General features: G+C 47.4%; 1 pseudogene; it reads right to left on the reverse strand.

The window, feature by feature from the left end:
* Positions 1-1,806: 1,806 nt before the first annotated feature.
* On the reverse strand, positions 1,807-5,459 carry LOC125530175 (SKP1-like protein 1; annotated as a pseudogene).
* Between the last annotated feature and the right edge of the window lie 588 nt (positions 5,460-6,047).

A 6,047-nucleotide genomic window follows, 5' to 3' on the forward strand; every position in this document is an offset into this window, starting at 1 on the left:
TCAAACTATGGAGGCCGCCGCATCACGTTGATGTTATTGTGGGACTCAGACATGCAAAAGAAAGAGAGTCAAATATAGAAGTCTTGCGATGCAAATGCTTCAGGAAAGATGGTGGGCTTTCTGCAATGGCCTTAGTATTGCCCCTGTTGAGCATATGGTCGACTCTTTCATTTTCGGTGCATGCAATACAAGAATCTGAGAATGCCTAGAAACCCTCTTGATTCTCCAAGTGCCATGATCTATTTGCAGCATTGGTTCTCTCAAGTACTTCGCTTCAAACACCATGGCCACTACAGTAGCAAATCTTACCATACAATCGAGGCATGTGCTTTCAGCCATTCGAAGGTACTCATCCCACGAATCTACGATCGTGCCATAGGCAAGCAGCCTCATAGAAAGCGTGCACTTCTGATAACCAGAGAACCCAATGTTTTAGATGACATGCTCTTCATCTTGATGTAATAAACATAGGCCCTGACACCTTGCTATATGTGTTCGAACACATGTTTTCGCATCTAAAATCGCGATAGAAATAGGGTCTGAACAACGCATTGGGGGCAAAGTAGTCATAGTAAAACATAATATGGCCTCGTGTGATCTGTCGATTCAACACTCAATGTCCCTTTGTTGAACCATTGTAGTTGACAACATTCTCTAACACACATTACGCATCTTCAGGAATCACCCTCGTCATCGATGTTTCATCATCATCTTCATCCTCGTCCGACGAAGACGAATCCATGAACTCGACGTAGAAGTATTACTCGGTTGAATCCATCATGTTTGCTTCAAAGTAAACAACAAGAACGCTTTGGCAATAGCATTTGACCAAACACTTGTCGGGTGTAGTATCTGCCATGAGCGGCGTTGGCAAGGGGGGAGGATACCATGGCTGCGGCTGATTTCAGGGTGGAACAAAGGCGTAGGAAAAACCGGGCAACGCCTGGATGGAGAGGAGGAGGTTCGACAAGTCTTCGACGGTGCCGGGTGGTACAACAGTGATGTCGGAGTCGGGTAGCATGGATACAGAGCATATGAGGATGGATGAAACACGGAAAAAATGGAGTCCTGCATTACGGACATCCGAACACCCACAAACATCACCTCAATTTGTTTGGGGGATTTCAGACTGGTCTTGACCAATTTGATGATCATAGTTGGATGGCCAAAAGTGAGTGTTCGTTGTGGACTTTTGCAGGCGATTTGGTGATCTGTGTTAGAGTTACCTTGGGATGCTAGGGTTGACATATCAAATAGGGTGATGTGCAAATTGCACTGCACACCACCAAACAAGGCAGAAGGAAAGCTTGTGAGCACATGCAGAGGTAGCTCCCGGGATGCCAGGGTTGAACATGAACCTATGGTGATAGCTCACCTGGAGCTCCAAAACTTCATAACAACAAGAATTCACAAGTCAAACTCGAAGCACATGTAGAGGAAGAATCTCAATGCATCATAGGCATGCAAAACGATAGATTAGACCTGGCAGTAGTTGCAGAATAACCAACAACCAGTACCAAACTCATAACCAAGTTCAAGGGTGTAGGAAAATACCACCAACATAAAGATAACGGAGCCCGCCAGATGGTAAACCTCCCAGATCAACCAGAACCAGACCAATGTACTTACGGTTTACTACTAGCCAATGTTGGGGATATCGCTTATGGGGAACTTATCGGTTGACCCATGATAAGGGGTAAATCGGCCAGTTTATCGGCATATCGGCCGATTTATCGCCATATCGGCTGATTTATCGGCCGATAAATCTTATCGGTCGGACAAAGGTAAGCGATAAATCGGCCGATTTATCGGAATATCGAAAGATATCTTGAACAGTGCTACTAGCATAGTTTCGAATCACAAATGGTTAACGGCTGCTCCCAAGCATTAACAAAGTTGGGTTTCTATCATTGTCGGTCATTCGCATTACGAGATAGTTGTTTCTTTAGTTGTTCCCCCTCGACCTTCATTCTAAGGCCCACTGGTTCTTCCTCCGGAGTTCATCCCCTTCCTCTTTGGTGAAGTCGTTCTTGATGTTGAAGGTCTTGCGGATCTCCTTTGGAGTCATCCCCTTTATAATGTCAGTGACTTTCTGGCAGGTCAGATCAAACAACCCCTTGATGTCCAGGTAGTTTGCAACCTGTCAAGGAAAATACAAGCATGATGGTCAGGTATCATACTTACATAAAAGAGACGAAACAGATAAGAAATAGGAGCAACATAAACAAGATATAATTGCATCACTCACATAGTGAAGGAGCATAACTTCGTAATTCAACAAGCATGATGGTCAGGTATCATACTTACACAAAAGAGACGAAACAAATAAGAAACAGGAGCAACATAAACAAGATATAATTGCATCACTCACATAGTGAAGGAGCAGAACTTCGTAATTCAACAAAATAGTAGTAAAAATGCAAATGATGAGCGAGCAGAAGTTCATATTAAGCAAAACAGTAGCAATATAGCATGATGAGGGAGCAAAATTCCATACTTAACCAAGACAATATCAATACATATAGTACAGTCTGAAGGTGAGTTGTCTTACATGACACTGAAACAATACTATACAAGCTTTGCACATAGATGGATTCCAATGTAGTGCAGATGAATTACTCAAGCAACAGGATAACCCAAAACAGCTATTTACAGCAACAAACCTACCAACTAGGAGTAGTAAAGAAATGCATATTATATCACGTGCAAAAGAATATACTATTAAACAATGAGACATATACTACAAAGCTAAACACCAAAAGATCATCCTCATGTGTGCAGAATATTATCCGGACTAAAGACACCACAAAGCAACAAAGAAAGATCACATGCCTTACAATCTGATGGGATAAAGATACCGAATAGTAGAACACAGATGCATCCTAGAATAGCATTCTTGATTGGTCATGCAACAAGCATAGAATGGTAATGACGTCAAAGCACTCCGAAAGACCATCACAAAGAAACAATCAAACCATGTTGATATCTTACAGTATTGCTGACCATTTCTATAGATAATCCGCCAATCTAATAATAAAATGCAAGTCAGATAGTTTAGATTTCCAACAAAGGACGAAATGCAAATAGTCAAATGTTATCAAAGTAACTCTTCTCAAGTAAATATAATATACAGAAAGGAGCAATGCAAGTTAACTCAGTAAACATATTAGCAAGTAAGGCAATGCACTTTCACCAATATCATCAAGGGACATTTACATTTGTGCCCCTCATTCAAACCCACTACTCAGATTTGCCCCTAATTTCCAAGCATGCTCAAATTTGCCCCTCCGCCGTCAGTTGCACTTATAGAATTGCCCTTCCGTGCCGTTTCCTTCCAGTCAAAGGTCTTTGACTGTTTTCTTAACATTTGCTGGACGTTTTTGCCCCTATATGCCCATGCCACTTACACGTGGGACCGGCTCAGGAAAACAAGAAAACTCTCTCACCCCCTGACTCGCTTACAACTGGCCCCCAGCCAACATAAAAGAATAAATAAAAAAAACTCTCTCCCTCTCTCTGCCTGACATGTGGGCCACAGGAGGCCCACATGCCAGGGTCAACGCTGGTCCACACATGGCCATGGTGCGGCTCGGCCGATGGCCGGCGCCGGCGAGGGCAGCGCGCCTGCTCGTGAGGACCAGAGAGGCATGCTCGGACTGGTCTGGCGAAGGGGTTGGAGCCACCGCCCACAACTATCATCATTGCTAATGTCGAAGCTATTGGCTGAGAGCGCCTGAGAGCTTCTGTCGACGTTGACGTCACTAGCCACCGCGGCGCGAGTCCAGATCGAGCAGGATGAGCATGTCCATGAGCTCCTTCGGTCGCCTATCCTCCGCCCTACGCAGTCAATCGAGCCTGGGGCCGCCCGTTGACGATGCGCGGGACCGCGAACTCCGCCACGACCGTCGCTCTTCCCCTCCTAAATCCGGCCGCGCCGGGCCACCATTGAGCTACCCGACCTCTGTGTCATCGTCGCCGAAGGGTCACGCACCTACTACGGTCTTCTCCCGCTCGATTCTGTGGCCGGAGCCACCTGCCCGAAGCCGACCGCCATGACGGACCTCGACTGATCGGCCATGCGCGCGCCCATTTACTCCTGCCGCGCTCAGCGTGCTTAGCGCATCGCACAGATCGTGTGCCTCGCGACCTCCTCCCGCGGTTGTACGGCCCCCTCCGGCGAGTCGCCGGCGAGCGCAGCCGCTCACGGCCGCGAATGCGTGGACCAGTTGACCCTGGGTCCCATGGCCCACATGTCAAGTTGAGAGAGAGGGGGGCGATTATGAGAGGAGAGTGTTTTTTTATTTTGTACTAATTTTGTTTGCGGTCCATGTGTAAGTCAGAGAGAGGGGATAAGAGAGATTTTTTTACGTTGGTCCCACATGTAAGTTGCATGTGCAGAGAGGGGCAAAAATGTCCAGCCAACGTCAGGAAAACGGTCAAAGCCCTTTGACTGGACGGAAACGGCACATAAGGACATTTTTGTAAGTGCAACTAATGAAAGAGGGGCAAATTTGAGCATGCTTCGAAATTAGGGGCAAATATGAGTAGTGGGTTCGAGTTAGGGGCACAAATGTAAATGACCCTATCATCAAATAACATATAATAGTTGTTTCATCCCATTGAGATTACAAACACCTAGGATCACATAACCATGTAAATACGATGGCAAATAACCCATAAAGAAAACATAAAAAAACATATAGGTCGACAACATCCCCATTTTATTTATTTTAAAAATTAATGAACCATTCCAATATTTTGCAGAATACCTGCAATGAACCTACAATACATATCAGAGTACCTGCGAGAGTATATAGTACTGCCCAGTTCCCAACCCAACAATGCCATGAAACCCTAAAACCCAAAATCACGAGCACGTGAAGAACAAATCTGGGGTACCAACCGTTCAAAATCACAACAAAACCGCATCTAAAGAGCAGGAACAAGAGCCCTCGACAAGTAGTACTAACTAGAAGGAGCACCACGGGGAGGGTTGGATGGAAATATCACCAAGATGAGGTCGAAGAGGATGTGATGTTTGACGTCGACGAACTCCTTGTCAAAGGTCTTGAGGTCCTACTCGGAGGCCTTGGCGATGGAGTTTGTGGCTTCGGCTCCGCGCTTCTGGACGTGCTGCTTGCAGTACTTGATGACCATGGCGAGGATCTTGGCTTTGACGTTGGAGAGGGGGTGATGTTGTCGATGCAGTAGTCCTCGACCATGTGCTTGATGGTCTGCAACTCCATCGCCACCGTCTCCTCCACCACAAACTCCACGCCATCGGAGCTCCTCAACGTGAGCCTTCTCCGGTGTCGCCGCTGCCGCATCCGCCATTGATCCGATCGCTGGGGAGACTGGGGTGGCTGGGTGGTGCGAGGCGAGAAACCGTAGGAGAGAAGGCGAAGTGGGAGTTTGGGGGCTTGGTGGGAAGGGGAGGCGCTTTCATTTTTCAGACCACGAAGGAGAAATGTGGATTTTTTTTGTGGAATGGAAAGGGTCTAAAATTATTACCATTATCATTTAGGGAAACGTCGAAGCTTCGTCCGGTCGCCTAGCTCTCTCCCATGCGCCACGCCACACCCACCAATACTAAGGCGCCACGCCACACCCACCAATGCCAAAGAGCCACGCGTCCTTGCGCCCCACGCACATCCCTTCTCCCCTGCTTATCTTCTTTTTCCCTTTGGTCTAAAATTATTACCATATCATTTAGGGAAACGCCAAAGCTTCGTCTGGTCGCGTAGCGCCACGCTACACCCAGCAATGCCAGGGCGCCATGCTACACCCACCAATGCCAGGGCGCCACACGTCCTTGTGGGCTCACACACATCCCTTCTCCCCTGCTTATCTTCTTTTTCCCTCTGGTCGGACTCCTCTCCCCCAAGCACGCTCCTCCTCCTCTCCCCCGATGCTCACCGACATGGCCGCACTCTCTCCTCCTCTTCCCTGATGCTCGCCGCCATGGCCACCTCCTCCTCCGCCCCTCCCCCCATGGGCACGGCCTACGATCTTTTCCCCTACCAATCCACAAATGTTGCAACCGATGG

Source organism: Triticum urartu, chromosome 5A (assembly GCF_056163025.1).
Source record: "Triticum urartu cultivar PI428250 chromosome 5A, HENAU_Tu73, whole genome shotgun sequence".
NCBI classification, from domain to species: domain Eukaryota; kingdom Viridiplantae; phylum Streptophyta; class Magnoliopsida; order Poales; family Poaceae; genus Triticum; species Triticum urartu.